Here is a 21,068-nt window from a genome sequence, read left to right on the forward strand (position 1 = left end):
TCATCAACTATTATATTTCTATTACGATGACATTTAGAAATATCTCATAAACAGAGAACAAGATCATCACTACCTCAAATTGATACGAAAAACTTATAGTTTTAGAAGTTTAATACTCAGTTGTCCATACACACACATATGGAAATTAATTTGTCAGAGAAAAGTAGATAAAATATACAAAAACACACATATAGAAGTCAATCAATATATTGCAAATTATAAATCAATATATAATAAGTGTATATGTAGATACATATATACATGTGCAAAATGCTGTAGAAAACTATAAAGAAAGGAAAAAATCTTATCAAAGAAAGATCATATATACTAAGTATAAAAGTATCATCCTTTGAAGGTCCAAGTTTTGATAGGTTTATCTATAGCTAAATCAATATTAAGAACACATATTGTTATAAATGTTTAGAATATCTAAGAGTGGGGGAAGGGTGAATCAATTACTCAAGGTCTATATGTACCACTTGAACATTTAAATATTAAACACATCACTGTTATGCTTATCTTGCATATCATGTTGTTGCTCAGTCACTACTGTAAAATTGTCATAAACTTAACTTGCACTGCATAATGAAAACATTGTCACATGTAAAACATTCATAAGACATTAATCATAGTTTGACACTAGGATTTTGTGCGGAAACCCAATTTGGGGAAAACCACTAGCAACATGTCACTCTTTTTGACTCTTTCTAAGTGAGCTTTGTTAGGAGCCAACCCTATTAAAGGTTATAATACACACTGTTAAATGTGACCTAGTTACAGGATTTAATCACCCTATTAGAAGTGGCCTTGTAAGAGGACTTTGATCATTCCATTTAGAATGTCACCTAGTTAAAGAATTTACATAGACTATTAAGTGTTCAAATGACTGTTAGGTCAACCTCTGTTAAAATAATTTCAATACAAACTATTTACAATGATAAGGAAGAAAATAATAGGTTTTGATATGTGTGATTACAACTCTCTTTTGTTGGTTCATATATTTGTTTAGTCCTTGTGCTGGTTCACTAATAAGCCTTTCACTGTTATCTCTGATCTTGATCTACTTGGACAACCTTCAAGCAATCAGTCCACTCTTCATCAACACTTAAGCCTTCTTCTCAAATTCACTTATCAACAACAACATCACATCTACAAGCTTTTCTCTTTTAGCTTCGCATCCACTCACTTGTGTGTATTTGATCAACCTTGCTTTGTATGACTTCCTTCACATACAAACTCACACTTCTTGATCCTCTGTGTCTTCATGTGTATGCACTTTTTTTTTCGTGGCTTTATACCTTCTTAAATAGGTAATCTGTGCTTTACCATTTTCTACATCCATTGTAGATCTTAGGGTTTACGATTAGATTCAACTCGATTCAATGTATCTGTACATCTTCTTGATTATCCTCTAGAAACTTCTTCTAGAATCCTTTAGTTAGGTCTTTACCTAATCATCACCTTGAATTTAATGATCTAACTCATCAATATTATCTTCAAAATATTTTACATCTTCCAAGAAATCAACTGAGTCGGCTTGATCTTATGATTTCTTTGAATTTGATCTTTTACTTTTACCCGACAATCACTGAATTTTGACCCTCGATCAATACTGAAATACTCAGTTGTTGTTTAAGATTTCTGGCTTGGCATCAACCAACTTGCTCGGTCGATGCTAATGCTTAGTCAACACTAGATTTTCTTGGTAGTAATTGTGGTTCAGTTAACACTAGCATTACTTGGTACTCCTTAGTATTTCACTCTTTTGCTCGGCTTGGCTCAGCTTCCTTGACATAAACAATTACTTTTCTTTATCAAAGTCTATACAATAAAATGTCCATTGTAACTCCTTTTTATAACTTCAACCTTTCCTCTAGGTGTTATAGTTATAACTCTCAAATCCTCTTCATCAATTAAATAGATATTATATTTAGATTAGGTAGCAATATGTCTCATCCATAGATTTGACATCAATGATAAAACAATGATTGTTCCAGTTATAAGTTTTGAACAATTTCCCTCTTTGGCATTGATGGCAACATCTCAAATATCTGAAATACTAATAATAACTTAGTTACATTTTGATTCTCATCTATTCAAACTCTAAGACTCCCTCTGTCAGTTATATCTTCCTCTTTCTTATTCAATCTTTTTCTCTATAAGTAATCTCTCCCTCTTTGACAATAATACCAAAAATGTGTAACTATCTCAGCTTCAAATTCTTCATACATATGAATTATGTATATTTTGCATGGTTGGCTAATATTTTTCATTTGTCTATGATTGATTTGTTATGCTATACTGGAGTATTCTACCTTAGGCATGTCCCAAAGTAGAGTTGTATTGCACCACTGTGTAGAATGTTATGTTTAGCACATGTGATGTAATGCACCTTGGCTTCTTAATTAGCCTTTTTTAGGGGAATAACCCCTAATTTACCTCTAAGATATTCATGAGCTTCTTTGGGTAATACTTCTTTGAATATGTCAGCAATTTTTTCCTTTGTATTCACATATTCTAGCTTCACTTCTTCATCTTCAACTAATTCTCTCAAGTAGTGATACTTGATAACAATGTGCTTTGTCTTAGTGTGCATCACTGGATTCTTTGAAATGTTAATAGCACTTGTGTTATCATAATAGCTAGCTACTGGATTTGTAATCTCTTCTTGCATGCCTTTCAATAATTGCTTAATCCACATTATATTTGAACAATTCACTACAGTTACCACATACTTAGCTTCAGTTGTTGATTGGGAAATACAATTCTATTTCTTGCTTGTCCATGACACCAATCTCTTTCATAGAAAGAATTCACCTCCACTAGTGATTTTCTTATCATCAATATTTCCTACCCAATACGAGTAAGTGAAAACCTTTGGTTCGAATCTATCACTTCTCTTGTAGTATAATCCATAGTCTTATGTACCTTTTAGATATCTCATTATCCTTTTTACAACTATCATGTGATTCTCTTTTGGATTTTATGAAAACCTAGCAATTATCCCTACTACCAATGCAATATCTGGTCTGTTGTAAACAAAATATTGCAATTTTCCTATCATAGATCTATATAGGGTCTTGTTCAAATCAATAGAATCATCATTCTTAGATAGCTTATGTCTTGTATACATAGGTGTGCTCATTGGCCTTGAATCTTCCATACCAAAAGTCTTCAATATTTCCTTGATGTATTTGGTTTGTGAAATGAAAATAGAAAACTTCATTTGACATACTTGTAATCCAACAAAGAACTCAATTTCACCAAACATAGACATTTCAAATTCTTTTTTCATTTTAGTAGCAAATGATTTATATAATGCTTCTTTTCCTCCAAATATGATATCATCAACAAATATCTCAAATAACAACACTTCATTGTTCTTACCATTCTTCAAATATAGATTGTTGTTATCATTTATTCTCTCAAAACCAATTTTAACTAAATAGTTATGTAACCTTTCATACCATGCTCTTGGTGCTTGTTTCAATTCATAAAGGGCTTTGTTTAGTTTACATAACATGTTCCTCTTGTCTAAATCTATAAATCCTTCAGGTTGTTTAGTGTAAACTTCTTCCTCCAGTATACCATTTAAAAATGCAGATTTAACATCCATTTGATATACCTTAAAATTATTGTAAGCTGAGTATGCAAGAAGAGTTCTAACTCCTTCAAGTTTGGCCACAAGAGTAAAAGTTTTTCCATAGTCAACTCCTTCTTCTTGTGCATAGCCCTTGCATACCAATCTTTCTTTTTTTCTTGTCACTTCACCATTTTCATTAAGCTTGTTCCTAAGAACCCACTTTGTCCCAATGAAATTTTTGTCTTTAGGTCTTGACACTAAGGTCTAAGTATTGTTCTTCTCAATTTGGTCAATTTCTTCGTTCATAGCTTGTATCCAATCTTCATTGTCTAAAGAATCTTTTATTATTTTAGGCTCAAACTCCCATAATAAGCATGTGTCACCTTTGAGTTTTCTCCTTGTCATTACATTTGATTCAGTACCTCCAATGATTTGATTAGCTTTTCTTTTTCCTTGGCTCTTCTTCAAGTTCATTTGGAAAAAAATAATCCCTGGTTCATTTCCTCTTTCTTGTTCTAGTTCAGGTTTAGGTTCTGAATGCTCAAAATTCATTGTCTGATGGTTGGTATTGCTTGTCTATGACTCAACATCTTCAATCTCCTACTCAACACCCACTCTTTATTGTTTGACAATTTGCATTTGCAATCCATCATTTCATGTTTGATGGGAACTTTCATCTCGACTTGTCTATTCATTTTGAGTGTTGGAAGCATCATCATCCACATAAATGAATGTACTATAGTCTTTAGGTTGTTCATTATATGAAGCATCACCTTTTTCTACAAACTCATCAAGTCTCACATTTGCACTTTCCACAAATTTGTTAGTGTTAGAATTTAAACACTTATAAGCTTTGCTTTTTGTGGAATAACCTAGGAATATGCCTTCATCACTCTTTGCATCAAGTTTTTCATTCCTATTATCTTTTAGTATGTAGCATCTACTTCCAAAGATTTTGAAATATTTAACATTAGGTGCATAACCATAACATAGTTCAAAAGGTGTAGCGTCTGTACTTTTCTTGACTTGAACTCTATTAAGGGTATAGATAGTAGTACTAATTTATTCTCTCCAATATTTCTATCATATGCCTTTCTCCATCATCAATTGCATAGTCCATTATTGATCTATTTCTTCTTTCAGCTATCCTATTCTAAGGAGGGGTCCTTGGTGCTGACATCTATCTTTTAATTCCTCTATCATTGCATAATATATTGAAATCATGTGAGATGAATTCACCATCTCTGTCAGATCTCAAACAGTTTATACTCTTCCCTATTTCTTTTTCAACTTTGGCTAAATACCACTTGAATAACTAAAAAGCATCATATTTAACTTTAATAAACATCATAGTCATCATTCTAGAGTAGTCATCCACAAATAGAATGAAATATTGATCTCCACAATAATTTTTAGCACTAATGGGTCCACATAGGTCAGTATGGACCAATTCCAAAATTTCACTAGCAATATATGTCTTACTCTTAAAACTAAACTTGGTCATCTTTCCTAATTGACACTGTTTACATATAACATTGTTAGGCTTCTTCAGTTTAGGAAATCCTCTCACTTTCTTCATCTTATTAATATTCACCAAATTATCAAAATTCACATGACATAATCTTTTGTGCCATAACCAAACATCTTCTTGTTGTATAAACATACATGTTTCTCTTGATAGGTCTAGATAGAATAAGTTGGCTCTTGTCTGCTTACCAGTTCCAATTAGCTTACCACCACTATCATGTACCTTGGCCTTTTTGTTGTGAAATTCAACTCTGCAACCTGATTTGTTCAGCTATGAAACACTCAAAAAATTATAGTTAAGTCCTTCAACTCGATAAACATTTTCACATGTTATCTTGCTAGTCAGTTGAATAGTCTCTTTACCTCTTATAACACATGGGATATCATTACCAAATTTAACACATCCATCATTGTATGGACCAATATCTTAAAATTTATCCTTATCACCAGTCATATGATTGGAACATCCACTATCAATTATCCATCTATCACTTTTGTTCACATAAGAAATTAATGCAATTTTCTCATCTTCATCAGACTCTTCTTTCATAGCAACATATACAACTTCATTATCATTACTCTCAGATTCATTATCAATCCTTTTTTTAGAAATATAACATTATCTCTTACCTTTTCATCCTTGATTCTTTTGTAGTCTTTTTCATCTCTCCTTCCTTTGTAATTGCTTTCCTTCTTTTCATCCTTGTCTTCTCTATTAGGACATCTAGCAACAATATGACAAACTTTGATGCATAAAAAACAAATGTTAGATAATTTACCTCTTCCTCTTCCAAATTTTTTTGTGATGGGGGCTTCAATTTCATCAACCTCATCATCAGAACTATCACTTTCACTCTTCGCATGTTTTCCTTTCTTCTTACTAAGAATTAGTTGTGACTTGCAAGCAGATTCAATGGTAACAACTGTGTAGTTATCAAAATTAGACATCTCAAAAGTAGTAAGTCTACCAACTACACCTTCTAAGGTCAAATTGTTACCTAGTGTGCATCTCAGTTCTTGAACTGTAGAGACTCTAATGGAATATAGAGGGAGTAGAGTCCTCAATACTTTTCTTATCACTATTTCATCTTCACTTATTCCATTTTCTCCTCGAATAGCATTAATAACCTCTTTAACTCTTGTGCAGTATTGTACTATGTTTTCACCTTCCATCATTCTCATATCATCAAATTTACATCTAAGCCTTTCTGCTTTGGCTCTTAGTACATTGTCATCACCTCCATATATGGTCTTCAATTTGTCCCACATCTTCTTTGTAGTATTACAATCTTTTAGGTCATAAAAATTGGCATAGTTTAGGGCTGAGACAATCTCCAACATTGCTCGATTGTGATCTAACTTTTGTCTCAGTTCTTCAACAATCAAAGGAGTAGTTGTTGTCTCTACATATTCATTGCTTAAAAAATTGACAACAACATCACTGATACTAGATACGTGCAGCTTCATCAGGGTTTGTTATGAAGGAAAGTTCTCCTTATTCAACTTGGGTACATCTCTCTTGTCATGATATTTAGCTTTTAGTACCTTCAAACTTTTCTCTATAAGCACTGAGCTCTGATACCAGTTGTTAAAAATATTTAGAATAACTGAGAGGGGAGGGGGTGAATCAATTACTTAAGATCTATATGTACCACTTTAACATTTAAAAATTAAACACATCACTATTATGCTTATCCTACATATCTTGTTGTTGCTCAGTCCTTACTATAAAACTGTCATAAATTTAACTTGCATTGCATAATGAAAACATCATCACATGTAAAGCATTCATAAGACATTCATCATAGTTTGACCCTAGGATTTTTAGTGGAAACCCAATTTGGGAAAAACCACTAGCAACATGTCACTCTTTTTCACTCTTTCAAAGTGAGCTCCGTTAGGAGCCAACCCTGTTAAAGGATACAATACATAGTGTTAAATGTGAACTGGTTAGAGGATTTAATCACCCTATTAGGAGTGGCCTTGTAAGAGGAATTTGATAATTGCATTTAGAATGTCACCTAGTTAAAAGATTTACACAGACTATTAAGTCTTCAAATGACTGTTAGGTCAATCTTTGTTAAAAGGATTTCAATACAATTTGTTTACAATGATGAGAAAGAAAATAATAGGTTTTGATCTATATGATTACAAATCACTTTTGCTGGTTTAGATCTCTATTCAGTCCTTATGTTGGTTCATTGATAAGCCTTTCATTGTCATCTATGATCTTGATCTGCTTGGACACCCTTCAAGTAATCAATCCACTCTTCATCAACACTTAAGCCTTCTTCTCAAATTCACTTATCAACAACAACATCACATCTACAAGATTTTCTCTTTTAGCTTCACATCCACTCACTTGTGTATATCTGATCAACCTTGCTTTGTATGACTTCCTTCACATATAAACTTGCACTTCTTAATCCTCTGTGTCTTCATGTGTGTGCACTTCTTTTGTTCATCTCTGTATCTTCTTAAATGAACAATTTGTGCTTTACCATTTTCTACATCCACCATAGATCTTAGGGTTTATGATGACATTTAACTTGATTCAATGTATTTGTACATCTTCTTGATCAACCCCTAGAAACTTCTTCTAGAATCCTTCGATTAGGTATTTACCTAATCATCACCTTGAATTTAATGACCCAACTCATCAATCTTATGTTCAACATGTTTTACATCTCCCAAGAAATCAACTGAGTTGGCTTGATCTTACATTTTCTTTGAATTTGATCTTTTATTGTCACTTGGCAATCACTGAATTCTGACACTTGATCAATACTAAAATAGTTGATTGTTGTTAATCTTTCTCGTTCAACATCAACTAACTTGCTTGGTTGATGCTAATGTTTGGTCAACACTAGATTTTCTCAGCACTAACTATGGCTTGATTGACACCAACATTATTCGGTACTCCTTAGTATTTTTCTCTTTTGCTCAGCTTGGCTTAGCTTCCTTGGCATAAAAAATTCCTTTGCTTTATCAAAGTCTATCTAATCAAATGTCCATTTTAACTCCTTTTCCTAGCTTTAACCTTTCCTCTGGGTGTTATGAGTAACTCTCAAATTGTCTTCATCAATCAAATAGACATGACATTTAGATTAGGTAGCAATATGTCTCATCCATAGCTTTGACATCAATGACAAAACAACAATTGTTCCAATTGTAAGTTTCCAACACATATATCTATACTATAGTGAAAATATCTATAAATTTGAAGAGAATACAAGATATTGTCAACTATTATAATATACTATTTATATAGAGATATTATCTATAAAGGTACCAAATTAACCATCTCTTACTCAAAAATACCCTACTCTTTTCTACCTTTCCTTTAGACTAGACCACTAATGGACCACCATCCTCGAAAAATTCATCTTTATTGGTCTAATCAACCTTGTCATTAACCATAAACTTATCGAGCCAATTTCCTTCACCCTCACTCCTAACACACATGATTCTCATTAGAAAATCCAAGTTTATCCTAATGGAGGGGATTTTATCCTTGAAGACTCAGTGGTTTACCACAACAAGAATAAGGTAAACCCCAAAAAGATATCCTCTAATGTGATAATTCTTGCAATGTGGGATTGTAAGGTTCACCCCTATATTAATAAATAATTATATATATAGTTTATTTAGAAATCATTCAATGAATAAACTCCTACATAACTCTCCTGTTCCATCCTAGAATGAATCAACATAAACAAAAATTCCAATAAACGTCCACACAATATATGAATTAGTCTTTTTCCTATCCTTTGCTAGATAAAAATCATTTCCTAATATCTTAAGACCAATCTAATAGTCATATTATGTTTAGCCTTAATAATATTCTTTGAGCTATCACAAATAATAAAACCCCCAAAAGGCCATTTCCTTTTTGTTATCCCTCATCCTAATAAAGGTATACATTTGTAATTTCTTCAATCAACAACTAGACATGTACAAAATACTCAATCTATCGCCAATCTATAGGGGGGAAATTTATGGAAAGAACTAGTATGAAGGATCATGAAGAACCCACTCCAAAAAATGATTACGTGACTTCAAAATTGAATAAAGACAAGTAGAGGGACTCACCAATTATTAAATGAAGAAAAAGGGAGGAACCCAAAGACAATGTGGCTACCAAATAAAATATCAAAAGCCACATCAACTATACAAACCCAAAAAATACCAAAATTAAGAGGCAACACATCACAAGAAGGGAAAGTCAAGAGAGAAGGAAAAATGAGAGTTATAATTTAGAAAATACAAGAATATTAAAAGGAGAAGAAACAACAAAATAAATAAATAAATAGATAAAGATAATTACACACTAGAAGTTGTTGTGATCTATCTTATAGAAGCAATTTGTTCTTTCCTTACCCATTATTTGTTCATTTCCTTTCTAATTCCATTTGTATAAATTCATTTACCCTTATTGTTAGTTCTCATATTATTTCTTTCAATCGTTACTCCAAAATCTTTATATCTACAATTTCTAGCCAAATGACTACAATTATTGCATTTGTAACATATAAAATTTGGATTCACATACCTTTGATTAGTATAGTTTGATCTCAGTCTATATTCCTTCACAATATGATGAATTTAGTTGTATTTGAAGTATGTTGTGTTTTCTTTTCTCATAGGTTTGTTCTTCTTTAATCTACATTCATTTGATTAATGCCTATAATTCCAACAAGTAAACCAATAACCAACCTTGTTCAAAGTAAATAATATTCTTGTGAAAATTTACCATTAGATTGTGTTATAGGTATCTCCCTAAGTTTCTCATTCTATTTTTTATTCCCCTCAATAGATTACGAATACTCTCCCTTTTTATAGCCTAATCCATGTGTATCTCTTATTGGTTTTTGTCTTTCTAATTTCTCATCTAGCTTCATTGAATTAGATTTGAAATATTACTATAAATTAATTATATGTATTAATATTGCTTCTTAATATCTCATTCACTCTTTCAATTTCCTATGCATTGTGTTTGGTCTCATATATATCAAGTTTCATCTTATCAATTTGTAAGTTTAAATTATAGCATTCATAAGATTTCTCCTTCAAGTATCTTTCAAGATTTTTTCTATTATTTTTTCTATCTTCAATTTCCTCTAATAGTCTCAAGACCATGATCTCCATTTAACACTTCAAACTATGTCTTTCCTTTATAAGTGGTTCATACTGATCATATTTTTCCTTAGCTAAATCATCAATATTTCCTTTCACCTTCTTTGATCAATAAGATCTTTTCTTTTGGATATGGATTTGTTCAACTAATAAAGTTGAGGGTTTAAATATAAGTCATCAATTTTCTTAATATTTTCTTTTAATTCCACCTTCTATGAATTTTTCTTTTCAACATCCTCAACTAATCAAAAGTTGTTTCTAAATGTTGTTGTCTTGTTCAAGCCTTAGGACCTTCTGCAAGAGGCTAGATTTTCTTTCAGGTAAAAAACCAAAATACTTATATCAGTTCATGGATATTTACTGTGGTTTAGTAATTTAATTTTTATTGCTATTGTTTTGTGGTTATCCAATCGATTGAAGGTTTTTGAAAAGCTTATAACATTGATTCACCACCCCTCTTGGTGTTCCTTAATCCTAACAATCTTTTCCTTTATACACTTCAATGATTCCATCATACATAAGAGCTTATTTAATATTAAATTTGTTGTTTATAACTATCATAGATGAATTGAAGTACTTTAAGATTAAGTTCAAGTCTAATTTCCTTGACCATGTTTTGACAAAAGAGTTCAACCAATCATTTTAATGGAGCTCTATAAAGTTCTTTCTTATATAAGTGTCTATGTCTTTTAAGAATGGAACAAAAGGTTCCCTAGATATGTATTTATTATTTATTTTGTGATAAAGCTATAGTAATATAATGTTCACAATCAAAAGCATAGCGGGTAATGATTTTTTTAGAAAAAGTTCTATAAATATTTGATCGCTACAGGTAATTACAAAAACTATTCCATAACACTTCTTGCAATAGTGCTAGGGAATTTTTTTTATAAAGTTATGTTTTCTCACTAGAAAATCTAAATTTTATGCACAAAATTATATTGAATAGTATTTAGGATCTGATTTTCCCTTTTACTTTTCAAACTTAGGAATTTACCAATTATTAGGGAATGATGACATGTGTATGCTAGGATCAAATAGATAAGGAAAAATATCTTCAATAGAGAACCTTGTTGAAGATATTGTAGTAATTTTAATTTTTTCTAGTTCTCACCTAAGAGCTATAATTTTTTCCAACATGAGATCATTGGTTTGCATTAGTTTTGATGTCTTTGTGAGACCCTCATAGTTAGGTTGCAAGTAATAAGGCTGGCAATGTTTCAACTTGTCTTTATGGTTTGTCTACCAACCTTGTCATCTATTATAAGTATATATGGGTCACATTCAATGAGTATTTTAAAAATTTATTTAAACCTAGGTTTGAAATAGTGTTGAGGATTATCTTTGATCACTTACATTAATTCTAGGCTTGATACACTAATTTATCCTCATGGTAAATTTTCACATGAAATTTTCACATGAAATTTTCACTTTATTTTTCAATTTCTTTTTGAGTTTGGGATTGAATCTTAATGGGCATATAATATTTTGAATATTTTTACATACAAAAATGATGAATGAAATGTGAGATTGAAGGCTATGATAAGAGTTAGACTCAAGATATGATATAAAGTTAAACCCTAGGTATGATATGAAGATAGGATCTAGTTATGATATGAATTATATGATGAGGATGATTCTAAAGTAAACAAAGGTAGTTGTGGATCTAAAAATTGTAGTGTAGGAAAAGTTTACTCGATTTTTTATGGAAAAAAAAACTAATAGTGGTTATGACAAATATGAGATGATGAATTACAAAACAAGTTACCCTACCCAAATATTTTGATATGTTCCTTAATCAAGGAAAATTAACTTTAGTAGAAAAGGAAAATAGGATATCTGAATGATTAATATAGACCAAAGAGTAACCTAAGTATATGTAGAGTAGCTTGTAAAGGAGTTTAATGATGGACTAGCGAACTAGGTATGCAATGATTGATGATTAATGACTAAAATTATTATAATTGGAATGGTAAGTCCAAAGGAGTAACGCTATTGCATTTTCAAGCTTTTGTAATAAATATGAAATAAAGATTGAATACACAAGTTTGGTAAACAAAATATATAGGAAGAATTATCAAATGTGCAAGATTTTTGAATCAAAAGTGCATGAACAATGGTTTTTCCAAGTCTAATTTATTTTGTACAATCAATTATGATACAAAAAAAATCAAACAAAAAGATAATGGTTTCTTACATGTTTGTGATATTTAAAAGCACAAGGGTATGATTTAGAATTCTTAAATCCATGGAGTTAAATACAAATGATAATACTTATATCACTTTCTACTTGAAACCCATACATTGCAAATAAGAACGAGATCCATATATATGTATTTATTCGAATCAAATACTTAAAATACTAAAGGATATTTCATAATATTGTCTTTGTGAAAAAAGTACAACTAGTGGGCCCTCTGAGTAAAGGCATGATCAAATTACCCTCTTTCTAGAAGCTTCAAGTTTCTTATACAACCCATTTTTTTATAATAATTATCTCAACTCAAGGAAATACATATGGCTAGTTACTTTAGGGAATAATTCTACTCCCTATCATTGAACATGCAAAATAACTTAATCAATAGGTTGGGCTTAAAACCAATGATATTTAGTTGTAATTTGGGGACTTAACACCTAAACATTCAAGAGTGATACACTTAAAGCTCCAATCAACTCTACTTGGAATTCATACACCAATTTTCTAGGTTGACATTCTTAATAATGGATCACTAGTTAGATTCAAACTTTTACCTCTATGATTTATATAGTAGATCAAATGAAATAATTCTTTAGGTTGTTTCCCATGGAGCAATCATTGTTTTGGAGGAAATCTTTCTAAAGAGGAAAATAAGATCTATCCACAAAGTAGTAATGGTCTTAACTCTAAGTCTTGGATGCATGTGAATAAGCTACACGACTTAGTCCAATATGGTTAGCTCAAACCAAATCTGATTTGATGAAAACTCTTTGTAAGGAAAAAAATAGAAACATAAAGCAAATGCATAGGTATATCTCTTAGGTGCTTAGGAATAATATTGAAATTGTGTGGGATGGTGAGACCTACAAAATGACAATAAAATCCTAGTAATTGTTACCAAATTCACAAGAATATTAAGTAGGTGTACAATAACCGTAAATGAGTGCAAGAAATAGTTAAAATTCATAAATATAAACAAATTGCAAATAACCATTTGTAAAATGTGCAAAATTGGGTAGCCAATGCACAATCCTAATCTCTAAATGTAAATATAACTTGTAACTCACAAAATCACTCGCAACAACAAAATAATGATTAGTAGGTGTATTAAATTATAAATATAGAAATACCAATTTATATTCATAATCAAGCCCAACCACAAGCCCTAGATATACATAACTAACCAACATAATTGTTGGAATTTACAAGTGGTAAGGTTTACTTCTTGGGGGGGGGGGGGGGGGGGTGGGGGGGTGAATTAGAAGTACCAAACTCTAACCTCTAAAACTTTTAGCTAAAGTCAATCACATGCATCTAATACATCTAATTAACATGAAAGTAAAGACATGCATGAAAATAGATAACCCAAGAGTTTGATCACCCAGAAACCCTCCAAAATGAGAAGGTAAAACTAGGGTGGGGATGACACCCACAAATTATCATTGCAACAATATGTAACTGGTTAAGGTTACAAAGTTTGACCACCATCAATGGTTTTCCCTGTGAAAGGCCTACCCTATTAAAGGCTTTACACCCTATTAAAAGTGACCTATCTAAAGGATTTACAAACATTCACTTGGAATGTCACCTTGTTAAAGGTTCTACAAAATAGTTGTTAAGCCAACCTATCTTCATAGGATTTTCATTCTCCTAATACAATGGCTAGAAAGTATAGTAGAATGTATTGATCTGATGACTTACAATCTTCAATTGTTGATTCCATATCCTTTTTCTATTCAATTTGACTTGATCCTTCCTGATCTGATATATCTCTGTTCGAAGTGCTGATACTCTGTTCTTAACCAACTGATTCTACAATGCTGTTCTTTCTCTAAGTCTTCTCACCCCTCCCAAAACTTCACTAGCATTCACTTATTCATTCTCACATGACCTCTTACTCTCTTGAATTATGGGATTTCAACCTCCTTATAAAGGTTTTGAGACTTAGGGTTAGGTATGAATCTACGATCGAGATTCATCCATCTTTTCTTGCTCAATTCTTTCCATATTTCCTAATTGGTTGCATGCTCTCTCCATTTTTTGATTGATTGCATGCTGATTACATAGGGAATGCAATATATTTGATCTTATCTTTAAGATCCTTTGAGATTCATCTTGATTCGGTTCAAAAATGGTTTACATCTAAGTTTGTGAAGGCACAAACTCATATGCTGATTTGGTGTTACTCGACACTTACTAATTTTTGATGCTTGGCACATATAGGAATTTTATCTTGCTTGGCTCCTATAGTAACTCTGTCTTTCTTGGCTCCTATAGTAACTCTATCTCACTCGACTCCTATACTTTTCTCGGCACACATACTGGCTCGACATCAATTGTCACTCGACACTTGAAACTTTCTCGACACTTGAATAACTTGGCACTTGTTGAATTTTTGGCTTGGCACATACTATAGCTTGACATTAATTTTCACTCAACATCAACTTAGAAATTTCTTACGTGTTTTGACACTCAATTGTCAAAACCAATCTGAGACCAAAAATCTCCCCCTTTGACATGAGTGTCAAAAACACTTAACTAAGCATTATGAATATGATCTCTATGAGTGCAATATACATCTTGTTTGGAATATGTACAAAAATTCCAAAACTTGTTCAAAATTTTGTAGAAGACTATATACCTCAAAACTTGTAACTCCCCTTGAGCTGATGTGCCATTTTTGTATCTAAAACTACTTGTGCTGAATTCGTCTCATGTTGATTATTTTGATACTCTTTACCTTTGCCTTGTCATTTCTTCCCTTGTCTGCTCTGTTTCTATCTGCTCTATTTTTACTCCCCCTTTCACACATCTTCTCTTGTAGTTTTTATATCCTTTTGGGTTCATCTCCTTATCTCCTCAAAACTCAAAATTTTATTATCTCCCCCAATTTATTATATCTCCCCCTTTGGGTCTCTTAAATTATTATCTCCCCCAAAATGTATTATCTCCATAATGTATTATCTCCTCCTTTTTGACACTTATGTCAAAGGGTTCTATGAATGAATTGAATACTGAGCCAAAAAATATTTGTTTACCTCCATAATGATTTTCAAAGCAGCATCCCAATTGTCTAATGCAATTTCTAGTGCTTTAAGATGGATGGCTTTCTTTGCTACAAGGTGTACTAGGCCTTCCAATGTAGAAAGATTGGGGTCTTTGTTCAAGACATTCTCTGCATAGGCCATTTCTTTGTGCAAAACTTCCATGTGAGGGGTTATGGTGGACTGGATTTGTATTAGCTTGGCCTTAGTGTTTGCCTCATCTTCTGTGAGTACAACTTATTCCTTTTGTGTGTGAAGCATTGTAGCAAAATGCTTCTCACTTTGAGCTGGATCCTTTGGTAGCTGCATGCTAGATACTTTAAGTTCTTTTCCAAACTCAATATCCTCTAGCTGGTCTCTTGTGTGAAGTATGAAGAATCAAATTGTTTGGAGTACAATGAGAAAATATTCTCAAGTACTGCTTTTACCTTTTCAACCTTCTTTTCTAGCTCCACCTATGACAGTGCTATCTCACCAGATATTTTCTCATTTACCTTCATCTGGAATTTCTTTTCAGAACATTCAAGCAATTTGGCGTTGGTGTCTAGGTCTTCATTTTGTACTTGGTCCACTATGTTGGATAATTGCTCCATTATGGGATTTGTCTCATCAGGTACTTGCATGTTGAAAGCATCTAAAAATATGTCCTTGATTTTAATCAGTGCTTGTCTTTGCCTATACCCATTCCAGAGTATTTCTTGCTTCTTCTTCTACTCTAATGCCTCTTGCACTTCATTGATTTGATCTATGTTCATTGTTTTATAGTCATATCTCGGAATGACTATCTCCTCATTAAGTGTAGGGTCTCCATAGTGAATTACCCTTGCTTCCTTAGTAGAGCTCGAGCCCGGTGCTGATATTTGCAATGGTATTGCATCAGTGCTTGGTTTCTATGTTGTTCCAGTGGGAGTCCCTATAGTAGACAAATTTATCAATGTTTGAATTGCCTCTTATTCCTTTTCCTTAGGGGTCTTCTCCTCTTCTGTTCTACCTTGATCAATGATTGTGATATGAGGAGGTGCACCTTGACTTTGTGCTGTAGGAATAGAGATATCCTTCTATCTTGTTTGCTCCTCAGCAATTGAAGTCACTATAACTGTGGTGTCAACCTTAACTAATGCATCTTGGGATGCTTACTCTTGTGGTTGTCCACTTGTAGTTAGGAGTATGTGAAAGTGGTTCTTGTGGATTCACCTTCTCCTTTGTAATCTCAACTATTTCCTTTTGAAGTTCCTCTACACTCACCAAGACTGGATTAATACATAGCTATGATTGCAAAGTAGTCTAGTGAAGGATCTTTCTAAGATCCTTTGTAGTCAATGGGTTGATGTTTTGACCAGAGGTGTCAAGAACATCCTTTACAATTACTGTCTTTGCAGGTGTAGGCGTTACATGTGGAGGGCTAGGAGGTGGTATTTGTGTGTCTTGCACACTTTGATCTGTTTGCTGCTGTATCATGTCATCTTTTGTCTTTCCCTCTCCACTGCAACATTTGTCTTCTCTCCTTCTTCTTCCTTGTCATTTTATTCTTCATTATCTTCATCATTCATTCCCTCAAAGGAATCTTCTTGTCCTTCCTTAACTATCTGGAGACCATAAATTACTTTCCACATGAGAGTGGACTTCTTCACAACATCTTCAATTTTATTTTGCAAAATACTGAAGGCTCTATATTTGGGTGCAAATTTACTCCCATGCTTCTTACTTGCCTTACTTATTTGACCTTTTATGAGTTTAGGCATCACACGAGCCAATGTTGACTCTCTTATTTATTTTTCCATGTTTAGGCAGTAATGCCATTTATTTTCTACAATGGAATATAACTCCTTAGGCATAGTATTCTCAAGTTCAAGTGGAGTGTTCTTGAACTTTGTCATCATAGTGTATACTAATTCTTCCACTATGTTTTGTTCTTCTCTTGCCAAATTATTGAAATCAATACCTTTAAGTCTTGACAAGTCTACATTGTCTCTAATGTTGTCACAAATATTCTCCAAATCAAATCTAGTGGTGTGACTTACCACTCTGAATTGTCCATTGTCATCTGACCCTATCCTCTCTTCATCTAACTCTAGAGGTGCCACATATTTTCTCCTCTGCTTCTTTTCTACTAGTCTTCCCTACTCTATGGCTTTCTTCTTTTCTTATTCCTTGGCCACCTTTGTTGTAGCTCTTATTTTTTCCCTTGTTGTAGGTTTTGCTGGGCTACTTTTGTGCCTTCCTCTTCTTTACCTCTGCCTTAGGTGCTTCCTCTACTTCCTCGACACCTTCTTGTTCCTCAACATCTTCACCCATGCCTTGGATCAATGCAAGTGGCTCCTGCCCCTATTTCTCTTCATCCTCACCTTCCTCTTCATCATCTTCTTCTTCCTCTACTTCTGTTGTGCCTTCTCCAAATTTAGCCTTGAGCTTTTTGACTAATTTGTCCTTTTTCTTGAGTGTAAAAGCAGTCTTCAATTCCATATCTACTTTAGATCTTACTACATCATATGTACCAAAATGTTGGGCACTTTATCTACTTCTTTTGCAAGTAGAGTTATTATTGCTATAGATGTCTCATCAATATTTATCTCATACCCAAGTGGTCTAAGCCATCTTACCCTTGGTATGGCTGTTGGATGTAGGTATAGTCAATATCAACAAGAAAACAAATATCATTTACATGCTGCTCCACAAGTGAGACTAGAATCCTAAGTCTCTGTTTCATTGATTTCTTGAAATCTTCAAAGTAGCTGGTCATGAGTGTCTCAAAATTTGCTCCCATTTGTTCAATGTATTCGTTCACTTGGGCTACTATGGACCTATTTTTCTTCCAGCTAACCTTTCCAAAAGAGGGGAATTCATTCTATACATAGAAGAATATACATATCAAAATTGCTCCAAATTTACATTGAGCTCCCTTAGTCCTTCTTATAGCTCCTAAGTTCTCATTAATTTGTTGTAGTTGCAGTTCAGCTAGATCTTAGGTATGATCCTTTTTAACAAGTTTATAAACAACATCTACTACAATATAGGGAACACTGTTGAGTCTGCTAGATTGGTAGAATTTATGGGGAATGACTCTAATAGCAAAATCAACAAGATGATCCTTAATGGTATGAATGGTCATGCCTCTCTTGTTCCACTTAGCTCTAGTATTCTTCTCAATAGCTTCTTTGGAGTCACTCCTTAGGGTTTTAGGCTGATCTAGGGTTGGATACCCTGTTACCCTATTAATAATCCTTTTTGATATATTAACTGGCCCATCTTCTAACCACAAGCTACCATCACATATCCTACTGAGTACAATTCTAATACATTCAGTCTTAAAAATAGTAGGGAACTCTAGGGCATGGGTTAAGCCCTTCTTCTCAATGATTTGGTACTCTTCTTTCAAGACTCCATTCTCACACAGTTTTTCATATGTCTCCTTGATTTCCATGTCTCCAATAGCACCTATTTTGTAGTTATAGCATCTCCTAACATCTTGGACCTTTACAACCTTAGGAGGAATTACAAACAAGGCTCCAGCTGGGTCATTCTTGTATGCAACTTTAGGAATAGGTCTGAAATCAGGTTGCTTAACCTCATTTGACACTAGCTAAACTTCAAACGACTCTTTTTCCTACGGTTTTCTAGAACTAGAGGCCATTTGTGTAATTTAGGGTTTCAAAAAAAAGAAATTTCAAAACTGTGTAGCTCGACACAAGTATAAATAACTTGAATCATCAAAATTGTGTTGAATCTGTGTAGAAATTTTCTCAAATGCTTGAAACTCTACTTTGAAATCATTATGTGCTCTTCTCATTCTTTGCTCTTTGCTCGCGATGGTGAAAAATGATTCAAAATGCGATCATATACCCTTGTTTCATAGCATTTAATGCTTAATGCATTTACAACTGTCCACTCATCTCCTTAAGCATTTTTGCTTTACTCGACATTTACTGCTAACTCAGTTGCAACTAATCACTCGACTTCTACTAAATTTGGCAGACAACTCAACATGTACTATGATTTTACTTAGCATTTGAAGGTAACTGTCCTTACTCGACAACACTTGTGAAAATTTGAAGTTTTAACTTCGCATCTCAATTCATGTTGATCTATCTTTTCAGTACTTACTTTTCTTGGAACTGATGTATGGTAAAGCTTTGTATATCAGTTCCACATACCTTGTTTTGCTTAGTTGGATGAAGTGTGACCACTTGACCTTTTGGGTGAAGTGATCCCTCCATTGGATGTGATGCCTCCATCTTTCTTCTTCCAAGTTTTATTCATTTCTCCTTTGATGTGTTCAACATATACCTTCCCTTTTCCTTTGTTGAACTCTGAGTTAGGTGCCTTTGACATTGTTGGGCAATTCTTGCTGATGTGACCAGTCTTCAAACAACTAAAGCATGTAATTTGGCTCAACCATCTGCTGTAGTTTCCACTGAAATGTATTCTTATGCAATTTTGTGGGATGTGTCCATATTCTTGATAGTAGTGAAAACTTTTCCTAGTGTTGTAGTCCCAATTGTAGTGATGTCCATAATTATTTTCCCTTGTTGGTTGATTAGGTGTCCACATGGGCTTTGATGTGTACTCAAAAGCTCTATGTCCATACTTCTTGCAATTGTAGCAGTGACCTTCAAATCTTGGTGTTCTGATGGTTCTAGTCCTACAGTCATATGCATGATGTCCTTTCTTGTTGCACTTATGACAATGACCCATATTTTTAGGTTTGTCATGCTAATGGGCATTCTTGATCTTGCACACATTAGAGGTATGTCCCTTTTTACCACAAAAATGACAAGTAGGTTTAGTATTCTTACCTTTGTCACTTCTTTCTTCTACAATCTTGGATGACTCTCCTTTTTCAGTGTTGGTGTATCCTAGTCTTGTAGCGTCATTGCTGGATCTTGGTGATTTCAGTAGCTATTCACAATACTTGATAGCTTCATTAGGTTTGTTGAAGCTCTCTACAATATCCTTTTCTCTTTTTAAGTCATTTTGCATCTTCAGTGTGGAGATCTCAATGTCTTTGACATTTAGCTCATGATGTGCATTCATCATTTGACTTAGGGTGTCTAGCTGCATGTTGGAAATTCTTGCAAGCTCAATTGACTTTTCCTCCAATCTGTTAGCAAGGTTTCTCTTGTCATCTTCTATCATAGCTTTTTCTTCAATGGCTCTTTTCTTCTGTTCAGTCACTTCACAAAGCATCATGGCTTGAGATTCTTGTTCAATCTTGAGACTTCTGATCTCTTCTACTTGAGCTCTATTCTTCTCCATTAGGTCTACTATTGCTGCATTGAACTCCTTGGAATCTCCATTTGCAAACACTTTTGAGGTGTCAATCTCCTTGTACTAAGTATCATTCTCAGCTATGGCAATCTCTCTTCTTCTCTTTAGAGATTTCCTCAGTTCTTCCCTATCTTCTTCCAGAGAATGTAGAATGAGACGTATCTCAATTTATTGGTTCTCTATGATCTTCCCAAGTTTGTAGACTTCCATTTCTAGATCTTTTTCTCCAAGCTGTAAGGCTTTTCTTAGAAGAACTTGGCTCTGATACCAATTGTTGGAATTTACAAGTGAGAAGATTTACTTCTAAGGGGGGGGG

This window comes from Cupressus sempervirens, chromosome 3 (assembly GCF_028749045.1).
Source record: "Cupressus sempervirens isolate cs-2001-9-10 chromosome 3, ASM2874904v1, whole genome shotgun sequence".
Classification (NCBI taxonomy): domain Eukaryota; kingdom Viridiplantae; phylum Streptophyta; class Pinopsida; order Cupressales; family Cupressaceae; genus Cupressus; species Cupressus sempervirens.